Genomic DNA, 13,234 nt, shown 5'->3' with positions numbered 1-13,234 from the left:
ATTACGGGCCTCAAAACTCAAATGCAGTTCACAGAACGGACTCGATATTCTGTGTGTCAGCAGGAAATGCAGGGGAAAGCAGAAACATCACCTCCCTTATTCTAGCCTTTAGGTTTCTATTAATGCCACCAAAGAGTGTACTCACTTTCATGTCACTGGGTCAGGACGACTTAATAGCTAACATTATTTCTTTCACGACTGGTGCTGCTAATCTCCACCTTCACTATATTCCTATTTTCCCCTGGCTTCCTGTTATTTGCCACTTGACCACCCTGCCATTAAAGACACCTGTAATTAAAAATAATTTTAAAAATGGGATGAAAATGGGGCTGGAAAAGCATGGAATTATTATAGTCCCCTCCAGCTCCCTGAGCTGGACAACCAGCCCAACCAGTCACACATGCCCCAATAGTCCAAATCCTCAGTCCATTAAAAAAAAAAAAAAAGTTTCCTCTACAAAATATCATGGAGACCTTGTTAAGTGCCTTCTGAAAGCAGATCTCCTCACCTACCTGCCTAGCAACTGACACTAATGAGGCTGGGGGGAGGGGGGGGACGCGGGGAGCAGTATGGCTCCTGCTTTGTAAGCCTGTGCTGGTTAATCATCACTACTTTCTTCTCTGTGTGCCTGGAAACCTTTCTTTTATTTGTTCCCTTGACAAATATGTAAGACCCAGAACGGGCCAGGCACAGTAAGAAAGGAGGTAATAAAGAAGAGAGGGAGGGAGGACGACGAATACAGGAGGGGTTCCAACCCAAGGTTCCTACATGACCTCACACTGCTTTTCAGATCCCCTCCAAGCCCTGTCTGGTCCGGAGATTATGCACAGAGCACGTATTCAGAGACTGTGTGTGTACAATGCGTGCAGAGAAACTGAATGTGTAGAGCTGGGATTTTGTGTGTGCAGACACCGTGTGTGTGGAGACCGTGTGTGCAGAGACTGTGTGTGGAACGTGTGCAGACAGACCTGTGTGCAGAGACGGTGCGTGCAGGGTGCACGGGTGCTGCACTGCTCCCAGTCCCGGTAATTCAAGCACAGACTCTACAGAGGCGAGTTCTCATCCAGCTCTGACGCTGGCGATAGATACACGGTCTTGCTGTGCTTACGTTACTTCTCCGGCCCTGACCTCCGAACAAACGAGAAGGACTCTGAAGGCCACCACAAGCCCTCGATGAAAGTAATGTCCGTGGAGGGTCTGACACCGCGTCTGGCACGTAGCACCTGCCCAAACATTATAAGTTTTCTTCCCCTGCTTCCCCTTCATCCCCGCTTGAGTCCCACCCACGAGGCCAGGCCGGTGTGCACTGGGGACTGCGTGGGGCAGCGAAGGGGAGGGGAGCTATAGAGACCTGGGCCACGCTAAACGGCTACGGCCTCTCACCAAGTTGCAGCACCAAGGAGTGTGGGAAGTTGCAGAGTCAGAAGAAGAAAAACCTGGATTTGGTGCAAACCCAGCACCATCGGAGGACTAGTAACTAACACTTACTGGGTGCTTGCTCTGTGCCAGGCACCAGGCTCGGAGCTTGAGACGCACATACTGACTTGCTTAACCCTCATACCACCGCTCGGGGTTGGGGGGCTGCCCCCCTGTGGAAGAAAAAGAAAGAAACTGAGGCCCAGAGAGAAGCCGCACACACTGCTCGTGGCTCCACAAAAGGTCGCTGACATAGCACAACGCGGTCCCAGACAGTCTGGCCGCAGAGCCAACGAGAACCGCCTCCATGGTGATGGGCGGCCCCCGCAGCCTCCGCGGGCGGGAGCAAAGGCGGCCAAGGGGACACAGGGCAAAGAGCAAAGGGCAGTGGCAGAGGCAACCCGACCCAGGGTCCGTTCCACGAGGGCGGGGCATCTGGAGAAGCCTTTCTGGAAAGCAGCTCAGGGGAAGCTCACCTGGGCACAACCCACTCGGGAAAAGGGCTGAACGTGGCCTCGTGCCGCTGTCCCTCGGGACTCAGGCCCCCTCCACGTCCAGCTTAACACTAGTGCACGAGGTGAAAAGCACGTGACACCTACACGACACAAAAGGCCACACCGGGTTCGAACACACCTTCTCGCGCCAAGTCCCCCCAGAGTCAGAAGGGATTGCTGAGTCCTCAGCTGTGCATCAGAGGAAGCGACTGGTTTGAGCTCAGGGGCCACGAAGAGCGCAAACTGGATGCTAGATGCTAGACTCACAGGAGGTGAGCGAGACACCCGTACGAAAAGAGGCCCGGCGCAGGGAGCCAGCCCCCTCACCCTCAGCCCTCGCCAGCCGGGTGCGGAGCGGACGACGGGCACCGCTGAAACGGCATTTCTGTCCTGGCAAGCACTCAGCTTCCTGTCAGTCCTGTGTCCCGGCGGGATGCGCCTCCAGTGTCCCTCCCCTGCACCCCAACACACCCTCCTCCGCATCTTTCCTCCTTTTTCTCAGTGCAGGCGCTCTCTTCCAAAGAGCTGTCTCCAGACTCGCCGCACGCTTTCCCCGCCACCTCCGTTCACACCTGCACCCCACAGGCCGCCCGTGCCCATTCGGCTCCTTTGGAGAACACAGAGTGCTTCTGGGCAGGCGTGCTGGACGGGCAGGGTGGGGGACCCCGCTCCCGAGCCAGCTCTAGGACCTCAGGGTCACTGCTCTGGGCCTCGGTTCCTCACCCACACGCTCCGAAGGTTAGACGACAACGTCCTTTTGACTCAAACACGGAGATACCTTTTGGTGCTCGATCAACTTCAAAGTTCCTTATGACCGAACCCTGCTGGCTTCTTTTCAGTCCTTTTATGCTTTCCTGGCTGCTCAGCATGAGTCTAAGGGTATATGTACTTGGGATCCTCATTCATTAGGGTTATTGTTATTTCTGGCTCAGGGATTTCAGCCATAGAACCTTGGAAAGTCTGGTCATAAGAAATTAGGAACATTTATAATTGCGCAATAAGATGTAGGTGAAATAGAAACAAAAGAGGTAACTGGCTTGTACGTATCCTAAATGTTGCTGGGTAAACTTGCAACAAAAATGACGACGACACACATGTAATGCCTGCTATTAGAGAAGAGCTATCAGGACTTTGTGCAAAGGATGCCACCTGACCTTCATCAGAACCCTGTGGGGGGGGGGGGACCACTATTATTCCCTCTCTCTAGAGGGCAGGGGCAAAATAATGGGCTCAAGGTCTCCGTCGGAAGGGGGAGAGCCGTACTCCTACCTCTCCTGGCTCTCACTGTGCCCTTCAGAACTTTGACAAGAGGGTAAGAGGAAAACGCACTCCGTTTATATTTTAGTTCCTCAAATTAAAACCCCAACCCTCTCTCTAAAATTATTGAGATAGCTTTCAAAACAAACTGTGAAATTCAAATTCGAGTTTCATTTTCTAGGCAGGGGGGTTATATTCTTAACCTCTTGAGCCGCCTTCCAGAAAGAATCATGAAATATTTTATGGCTCCTTACCTTTTTCAAGGGCACAGACGCCTCGGAGACTCTGGCAGAAGCTGTATATCTGATCTCTTCCCTAAAGAAAATAAATATTCCCACAGGCACAAAACCATTTTCTGCTTTCCATTCTGAGAGTCAGAGGAACTCGGTTAAGGAACTCGGAACCACAGGAACTCAGGTCAAGAACCTCTGGTGTTGAAACACGGTTCAACCAACAGACACAAGCACGGGAGGGTGCAAGCTTTCTGCAGACTTCTGGGCGGAAGGCAGCATTTCAGCTCGGCGCCCAGAGACAGCAGTCAGCTGCCCGTCTGCGGAGTCGTCAGCACGGGAACGCTGACCAGTCACACCGAGGGATGGGTGGAGAAGCGCGGGCCCCAGGGCCTCCAGGGCCGGGGACGGACCACGGGCAGGACGGCCACCACACGCCCGCCTTACAACGTGTCATCAGCGTCCTAAACGTTTGGTGTTTACCACGTGTCAGGCGCCGCGTGAAGCCCTTGCATTTGCGTAACAGAGGGAAACGGCCGAGGAAACCGAGGCACAGAGTCGTCGAGGAACCTGCCCAAGGTCCTACCGCCAGCAAGGTGAAAAGCCGAGGTCCGTGTTCCAAAAGACACTCCAAAGCCTCCGCTCTTAACTTCGTCAGCCTGCGCCCCAAACTCGGGCCCTTCGACGTGAACACCTGAGCTGAGGACCAGAGGAGAGCTTCCAGGGAGCCCTTTACCGCCTGCCCCACGCCAAACTCACCGAGACGGAGCAGTCCGCTTCGCTTATCAGCAGCTCCGAAAGCCCGTGCTAAATGTCTTCTAAAGCCAGCCAGGCCGTGCTAGAAAATAGTAAGCACGTAAAACACACCTCCACTCCACAGCGGTGCCTTCCGTATCCCAGGAATACGTTTGCTCCTTTTTGCGGTGAAAATTAAAAGGCTTTTTTAAAAGCGTGTGTCCAAGAAGAACTGCGTCAGATTCGTTTTGGATTCCCAAAGCCTGGCAGGGTTCCTAGCTCCGCAAATGCTGCTGAATCAGTGCTATATTTTATCAAGAATGTGTCATTCTAAAATACACATGAAGGAACAGCTGTTCCTAAAACAGGTGGTTACGATGTATTAAAAGTTTAAAAAACTACGGAGTTTTCTCACACGGGTTTTGCAAATGTCTCAGTGTATACCAAAGGCACACTCCCCATGTAACAAGCAGCCAATGACTGCACACAGCTGGTAATCAAAGCAACCCTCCCTGCGTAAGGTGAACAGATTAGCAAGGGCATCAAGTGTGTGGCCACAAACAGGTTCTAGCCCAAAGGCAGCTTTCTTTTTAAATTTTTTAATTTATTTTGAGACAGAGAGAGACAGAGCATCAGCAGGGGAGGGGCAGAGAGAGAGGGAGACACAGAATCTGAAGCAGGCTCCAGGCTCCGAGCTGTCCGCACGGAGCCCGACGCGGGGCTTGAACTCACAGACCGCGAGATCATGACGGGAGCCAAAGTCGGAGGCTTCACCTACTGAGCCACCCAGGCGCCCCGCCCAAAGGTAGATTCTTACTAGGAAGGTTAAATAAATGCACTCAAAAACAGGAAATGCTGCCCTACTGACATTTTTTAAACCATCTTTTTGCTTGAATTATAATATCAACCGTAAGAAGGAAACGTTTGCGAGGATGACAAGGACCGGCACGTACACCTACAGGAGTGGGAAGACCGCACATAAAACTGACATCCCACCAGCTGCTCCCAGTCTCATTCTCCTGGGATCCTAGCCCTGGGTAGAAATTAGGAGCCGGGAACAACACAAATCCCCTCACGTGCAAGCCCAGGGCACAGGCTAGTTCTCCCAATCTTCCACCCATGGCAGCAAGTACCGTTCTGTCCACCAGGTGGTGCCCTGCACCACACTGTTCTTCCACAAACCGTACAGGACATCAAAATGACAACAGCCTGGTTTTAAGATGATTTGTCTCTTGAGGATATACATTTGGTTTAAGTTTCCACTGCAAAGTTAAAGTTCTTAAGATAGGTCATGCAGATCAATTGCTCCTGTAATCTGAAACTCAAAAGAGCAAGTAATATCTAAACAAGGGGAAGGGGTGGCCCTGAGCTTATAAGGTTCTCTAAAAGCCAGGAGACAGTCAGCCTGGCTACTTCTAATCTCATCATCAAAACTGCTACCTCGTCCAGTTTCTGCTTCACATCAGCAAGGAGAAGAGTGAAACCAACGACGGGCAGTACAAAGGGAGAACACACATTCAACTTCCATACCACCTGATGGATGCCGATAATTTACATTCAACAGAAAACACTGCTTGATAAGACTCAAGCCCCAAAAGTAGAAGTGCTTTGCTTCACTAAAACATATATTTTTCTCTGCTGGCAAAAACAAAAGCAAAGGACTCAATGTGCATTTTGTCATGAAGGTCTGAGAAAGACGGCTTGGTAACAAGACACCAGCCTTTCCTCCAAAGTCATCTTTCAACGGAGTGAATGGGAATAAAACGCAAAGCGTGCTGGCCTCAAGCAGGAATACAAACGTTCAAGTTCCGAGCACAGTCCAGGCGTAGTTTCATCGTTCCCTGTCCTCCAAGAAAATACAGATCCCTTTCCTTCATTACAATCTCCTTTGGAATGAATAAGCACTTCCGTACATGTGCAAAAAAAAAAAAAAAAAAAAAAGGCAGAAAATATCATTTCAAGGAATGTCACAAAATATTCCAACATCTTCCGCTTGAAAAAAACGAAAATAAGATTGACTGGTTTCTCGGATTTAGAACAAAACTAAAAATCGCTAACTGCTAAGTTTTATAAAATAGGGACTAGCCTGATAAAAATTGATTCTTACATAAGTGTTCAAAATGGCAGAAAATAATTAGTTGCTAATAAATCATTTGCCAGAGAAAACTCTGTGTATAAAATAAACTAGAAAAGTAATGGTTAGATCCCGAGCTATATGTTACATACAGATCTTGATTTTGAGAATCAAAGCCTCTCTCTTCATCCTGCTTTTAAGATGTACTGTTTTACTTAGACACAAAAATTTTTGTCTTATATTCGAATATTATATTCAGAACTCAGTGTGAATGCTTTAAAAGTAAAACCAGTACATGCAACTTAAATCTCTCTTAATAGTTGTTATCATTAGGTAAAAGCATCTGAAACACCACTACGGAAAAATTTCCTTTCTTATCATAGAAACAAATTTCAGTGGAAGCCGCATGTCAATTTGTAAGCAATAAAATTGTCATCAAAATGTAACACTGTCCACCCGAACACATATATACGCACTTTTAAGGGACCCGTGTGGCAGTGTCCTGAAGAAAAGGAAAGTAAAACTTTACGACGTTCAAGGAATCTTCCAAAAACTCTATGTTAGTCGACATCTGATGATTACTATTTCAAAAGTGCCTGGATGTAATAATTAGTAAAGTGATACCCTTCTACACTTACAGGGAGTGTCCTTACAGCGAAAAGTGAACAAATTTCCCCAAGAATTAGAGCGTAAGCAACTAACTTTAAAATGTCAATTTGCAGTTGTGAGGTTGATGCCGTAACAAGGAGACTTAAAACATATTTTAGATTAAGGCTTTTAAGTATCATTTTTATTTATTTTTACTCTATGATTGTGGTCTATTTCAATCATCAAACCAACTAAAAACTTTTTCCTCCTTGCAAAATTAAGAATCTCACTATCTGCTAAAATTTAATGCTTATTTTGTAATAACTTGTTTACATTTTCCTGGCAAACAAGTATGCATTTTGTTTTTTAAATGGAGTCTATAAATAAATATATAATTTCTCTGCCTATAGTTGGAAAGAGGCACCCTTTGGGATTCCTATAGCAATCACTAAGGCTCCTAAAAGAATTGTTAAACTTCATCCAAACCGAAAAACTCACGTTGAACCCTTACTTTCAATTACAGCCAAAGTCTTTGTTCCAGATCCACAGAAATGGACACCCCTCTCACTGCAGTGTGTTTTACAAGAAAACATGATTAAATGTCACATCTGACTTTCACAGATCCCCAATTTGCTTCTTGCATGTTTATTATCAAACTCTAATCACGACTTTCACAAACTTATTTATACTTTCACACAAACTTCCAAAGTTTTCCCAACTTAAATAAAAACCCACAAAAACTGTGGGAAATGTTTCGCTTGAAAGATAAAAGTAAACTGGTCCAAATGTACATGTGCAATAATCAGTGTTTGCTTTCGCTGCTCACACAGCTTACAGCACTTTCAGTATCTGCATTCGACTCAATTTTCTCCTCTCTTAAAAAAAAAAAAAAAAAAAAAAAAAAAAAAAAAAAAGGAGGGAAAGTAGTTTTCTTTCTCCCCCGTTTTGCTCTTAAAATATAAACTCATTTAATGCAAAGCATTCCTGAATCAGGCATGTTTTAAACTACAAGCATATCTAGTCTCAACAGCATTCACGTTACATACAAAATGTCATTTCTTTCAAAACTTCAGTCTGAATATTTTGTAAATCTAATTTTACTTTTCCTAATAAACACAAGACGTTTTACTACACAAGACCCAATTACAACTTTAGTAAATGAAAATAGCAAAACAAACAAACAAACAAACTGATACTACAGTACTAAAGTAGGAAAGAGGGTATTAATTCATTTACTTAAAAAGTTGGGGATTTGCACTTCCATAGATGTTGCACTACGTTTATTAAAATACGACGTACTTTTAGCCTAGAAACAATTTATCAGTTAACAGTTATCTACTCAGAGAGAAAGTATACTCTGAGTAAGTAAAACACTAGAAACCATTTACGCTGTCCTTGTTCAGAGCTGCTTAGAAAACTGGGCTATGTACTTCTAAAATAATCATTAAAAACAGTCTAAAGGGTAACTGTGATATAGTTAATCCACAGTCAACTGATGCCATCTAATTCTAGAGACAGAAATCTGTCTCTCAACGGGGATCTAAGACACCCATATTTGGAATACAGTAACGTGTGTTGAAGGTAATAAAATGACAAGAAAATATTTCCTAATAGAATGAATATATTTTAAAGCCTGTATGACTGGCAACAGAAAAGACTTTTTTACTATTTTAAAAAAAAAAAAAAAAAAAAAAGGTCTCCTGACAAGAGATTCTGGGTTTGAAGTATGCCACACCCCAGTTCCCAGGCCACGAATCCCAGTTCATTTTTTAAAATGAGGTCTATTTCCTGTAATTTTAGATATTTTAGAGTACAATTATTTTACATTTTTATGATGCCTTTGGGGTATCATTACAAATATTTTTATGTGTTTAAACTTAGGAAAGTAAAATTAAGTAATAGCTTCTCTTAAAAAGAGCTGTCAACTCTCTCCTGAACAAAAATCTTTGTTTTAAAGCAATCTAGAGATTTATATCCCTAGTAACCATAGAAATTAATCTTAAGCTTTAGAAAAAAATTGCATAAAATGCTCCTTATTTAATTAAAATCAGAGCTCTGCTCTTTAGAAATAAGGACCCTCTCTTGAACAGAAAGAACTCTCTCCACAGAGTAGAATTGTTTTAAGTCAAGGTAGCATTCTTTGTGATAAACTAATCAAACACATGTTTAATTGACTCTTGAATTTGTGTGCACACGAAGTTAAACACTTTGTTGGAAAGGATTTGCTCAGGGAAAACACTCACCGAACACTTCTGGTAAGAAAAGAAAGTGAAACACACAGGATCCAAACCGTGTTTGTACATTATCTAAGCGTGGGTATAAAAAGAGCAAAGAATTTAACAGTAACAATGAGGAGAACCACTCCCAGCAGAACTCACTTTGTTTCCGCTAGGAAACTGGAAACACTCTTCACTGTGCCTTAATACGAAGACCCATCAACACATCAGAACTCAGACTTCATCCTGTGATGACTATCACTTTCTACTTCACACACTAAAACAGAGACATATTCTGAATTCTCCTCTCCCCATCTGACTGTGAAGTTTCGCTCAGATTTAGAAACCAGTGGGGGACGTCTGGGGAGGGGGCAGCATTCTCCCCAGCCACTCTCTTCCCCAGCAGCCTGACAGAATGTGTGCATCTGAGGGACGGTCAAGACAAGCCCCTCAAACGTTTGTAAGATGTCAAAGTTTTCAAGGCTTATGAAACTCAGGTTCCGAAGAAATCTGGTGAACTTTCACGAGACTTAAATTTCACAGCTTCAGGTTTTTTCTGCATAATGAATATTTTTTAAAGTTGAGTCACATTCTGTTCCCACTATACTTTTTAAAACATGTTAATTTGGACTTTGCATTTTGGAAAAGTTGAGATAAACACAAAAAAGGTTAAGAGCTCAGTGTAGAATCAGGAAAGAAAGATAGTGATGGCCATGTCAAAAACCAATATTAAATATTTGCAAAGTGCTCGTACAGTATATCGTAAACACCAAGTAAAGTGCCAACTACAAATGTCCTGCTTTCAGACCTTCCAAGTCTTTGACGAGGTCTGGATAGGTGTTCCTCCATGCGAATTTAGGCTCTGCTAAGCCGGCTAAACAGTTATGATCTTCTCTAAGAAACCCGCTTTTTGGGAAAAGACACAGGCATTTACCCCCACACTGTCCATAGCTAATTTCACAGTCCTCCAGAGGAAAAATTTCCCAAGGGTTTGAGCGAATCGAGACGTCTTGTATATGGGACAGAAAATGATGAGGAATTATAAATGGTGAGAATAGGTAGTCTCCACGGTATCTGACTCCAGATTGTGGTCACCTTGGTGATTCTAAAAACTCTTTCGGGGGTGGGGGAGCGGGGAGTGCTCTGGGCCGGGCAGGGGAGATGGGACACAGGAATCAGGAACTCTGATTCTGACATTAGGAAACGGCACACCTTAGCATCTTCATCGCGGGCTGCACACGTCCCTAGCAAGCAGGCCCCAAATTCGACATACATGTCACATGTCAATGAACCGGTTCACTTTTCATTCAAATTCGAGTAATCACCAAGGACAGAAATCTACAAATCTATTCTCAAGTATCGGTAGAAAATGAGGTTTAGTCGTAAAATAATCTCAGAGCATAATGCCGTTTTTGAAGCTTTAACAACATGATGTTTAATAGAAACAAAATGCCAGTGTCTACTTGAGTTGCAATACCTTCCTTTCCCCTCTGCTCTTCACCACAGACAAGCAAGACCTTATGAGATGACAACACCGTTTTCACAGCAAACACAAGAACCGGAAAGAGGTTCGTGGGCTTTTCAGCACTGTTCTGTCGGTATTTTCTTGGTGCCGCTCTCTCTCCTGTAGGAAAAACTGACAAGGTAAACACAAACTCTTTCTCCTACTTCCTTAACCCCATGTCCCATGGTGGCTTCCTTTAGGACTTTACCTAACAGGCGAAAGTGTGCCTTGGGGGTCAGATATTCCAGGCCCGAAGTGTTTTTCCGAAAGGTTACAGAACATAGACTGTGATGAAGTAAAAAGGAGCAACAATCAAGGCAACAGAAAGCGTTTGTCAACCAACTGCTCGTCCACGTATACGGTATAGAAGAAGCGTGCGTGCGTCTGGGCTCACACTGTGCTCCTGGTCAAGTCGCTTCTTCTCGCTTCATTTCCTTGCTTGTAAAAGGACGAGACTGCATTCCCTGATCCCTGAGGCCCATCTGAGCTCCAGAAACTCCATGACGTTTTGTATCTGACTGAAAACGAACAGTGTATTTTCAAGCAGTCTTCCATATCTCGGTTTTATGGGTAACTAGAATTTAATTTACGACGGAAAGAACGGAGCATTTATTTCCGACAGCCTACTACGGGACAGAGCACACTCCGTATTTTCACAATATTACCACCCTTCCCATTTTATAGGTGAGAAAACTAAGGCTCAGATTAGCCCCAGAGGCAAAATTACATGTGTCCAATGAACTATTCATGCTCTTTGCACACACACGGGCTCTCCCCTGATGCAGAGTAACGATACGCTGAGTCACCGCTGAGAAACTGCCGATCCAGTCCTTGTGAGTGGGAGATGCCGTGCCGGGTGGGACATACCATCCCTCCGTGCACCCCACTGTACACAGCTAAACCATAAAGTGGTCCGCCCTTAACCGCAACAGGTCATGAAACACCTACATCTGCCATGAAATTGGGGGAAAGGGGAAGGGTAGACTGGACAAACAGGGAGGGAGCGTGACCTTGGACCTCGGAAACGGGAAAAGAGGGTACAAGGTACTTCTCTCCCCGCTGGCCTCCTCTACGGGCTCTCAGAAGCAGGGCTGAGAACCACCGATGACGAGGGCACAGGAAAGAGGACTCTGGAGTCAGTCACTAGCTGGTTCCCAAATACTTAACCTATCTTTGCCCCAGTTTCTCCGTTTGTAAAATGGGAAACACTAATAGCACATACCTCACCGGGTGTGGGAAGACGAAGTGGGCGTTTTCCACAAAGGGCTCAGAGAAGTGCCTGGCACACAACAAGCACTGTGCGAACGGCCGAAGGCCTCGAATGCCCAGGAAAGGGCTTTCCGCAGGCCAACGGTGTTAAATGTTCTCTTACGCAGACGTGACAATGACAGCCCTTCTTCTTTCTTGTGGTCTGTCTTCCCTGTATATTTGACTCTGTATTTAAATGCAGAAAATAAATGGTAACCTCATGCCAGCTCACCTCCAGCTTCCCCACCCGTGTGTGAATTTACGAGCAGGAAAAAACAATAATAAAGTTCATTTTTAGGGAAAGTAATCTGTTGAGTTACTTTCTTTTTAAAGGAGGATTTTTCTTTTTAAGGGAGGGTCTCACAGTACCCTAGCAGAAAGAATAGAACAAGTTAAAATGGATGGAGGAAAGAGTCCAAAACAAAATGACAGAGCACAGTGGTGCTACCTAAAAGCTGCCCAAATCTGAAACACTGGGCTGGTGAACGAGAACATCAGTGACCATCACATTACGTCATTTCAAGAAATTCTGTAGGTGAGTTACATTTTGTTTAGTCTTTATTTTTGAGAGAGAGAGAGAGTGTGTAAGTGGGGGAGCAACAGAGACAGAGGGAGACACAGGAGCAGAAGCAGGCTCCAGGCTCTGAGCTGTTGGCACAGAGCCTACACGGGGCTCGAACTCGGGATCCACAAGTTCATGACCTGAGCCGAAGTGAGATGCTCGAACGACTAAACCACCCAGACGCCCCGAATTACATCTCTTTAAATAAGCGTGGCTTCACCAAAACCTCTTTGTCATATGCACTTTCAAAAACAAGATTTCTTCCCCCCCACCTTTTTTTTCCGTTTCTTCTTTCCATTCCCGAGACAAAGGTAAAGCAGATAGCGCGAAGATCCTCAATTTCAAAATGAAGACACGGAGAGTCAGAAGGCCTGCCCAAGGCCACCGCTGAGGTGAACCCCGATTTCTTAAACAGCAGCGCCAGCGGGGAGGTCAGGGGAAACGCGGCGGCCTGGGCAGCGAGGCGAAGCGGCGTCCAAAGCCCGCAGAGGCCTCTCCCCTCCGGGTCAGTCCCCGCGTGGGAACCCCGCGCGGGCAGATGCCGTGGCGGCCGCCGCTGCGTCAGCGACGGGAGCCGGGGCTCGACTGGGAGGCCCGGTGCCGGAGGCCCCGTCGCCGCGCGCTGCTCCCTGCCGCCCACCGAGCTACGCCAGCCGATCGGCCGGCCCGGCCGGCAGTCTCTGCGGCCTGCGTGGCTCCTGGGCGCAGGCCCCTCCGCTCATCCCGGCGGCCTCGCCCGTGGCCAGTGCTCGCTGCTGGCCCTGGGCAGCCTCGCCCGTCCCCGATCCAGGGTCCACACTCCCACGCCGCCCACCGCGCTAGCCCGCGCTCCGGAGGAGGGGGAGGAGGAGGAGGGGGAGGAGGAGGAGGAGGGAGAGGGGGAGGGGGAGGGGGAGGAGGGGGAGGGCGA

General features: G+C 46.4%; 1 protein-coding gene across 3 annotated transcripts in view; it reads right to left on the bottom strand.

The window, feature by feature from the left end:
• STX18 (syntaxin 18) overlaps positions 1-13,234 on the bottom strand; it is a 123,829-nt gene that overhangs the window by 61,141 nt on the left and 49,454 nt on the right. The window contains exon 1 of one of the 3 annotated variants that reach the window (XM_049630294.1): positions 12,597-13,043. The exons of the other annotated variants lie outside the window; for them this stretch is intronic. The gene's annotated coding sequence lies outside the window, so the exon portion shown is untranslated. Of the gene's footprint in view, positions 1-12,596; positions 13,044-13,234 lie in introns of those variants that run through there. 3 annotated transcript variants of the gene reach the window in all.

Source organism: Panthera uncia, chromosome B1, assembly GCF_023721935.1.
Source record: "Panthera uncia isolate 11264 chromosome B1, Puncia_PCG_1.0, whole genome shotgun sequence".
Lineage (NCBI taxonomy): Eukaryota > Metazoa > Chordata > Mammalia > Carnivora > Felidae > Panthera > Panthera uncia.
Note: the sequence above shows the minus strand (reverse complement) of the source record. Positions and strands in the feature narration are given on the sequence as shown.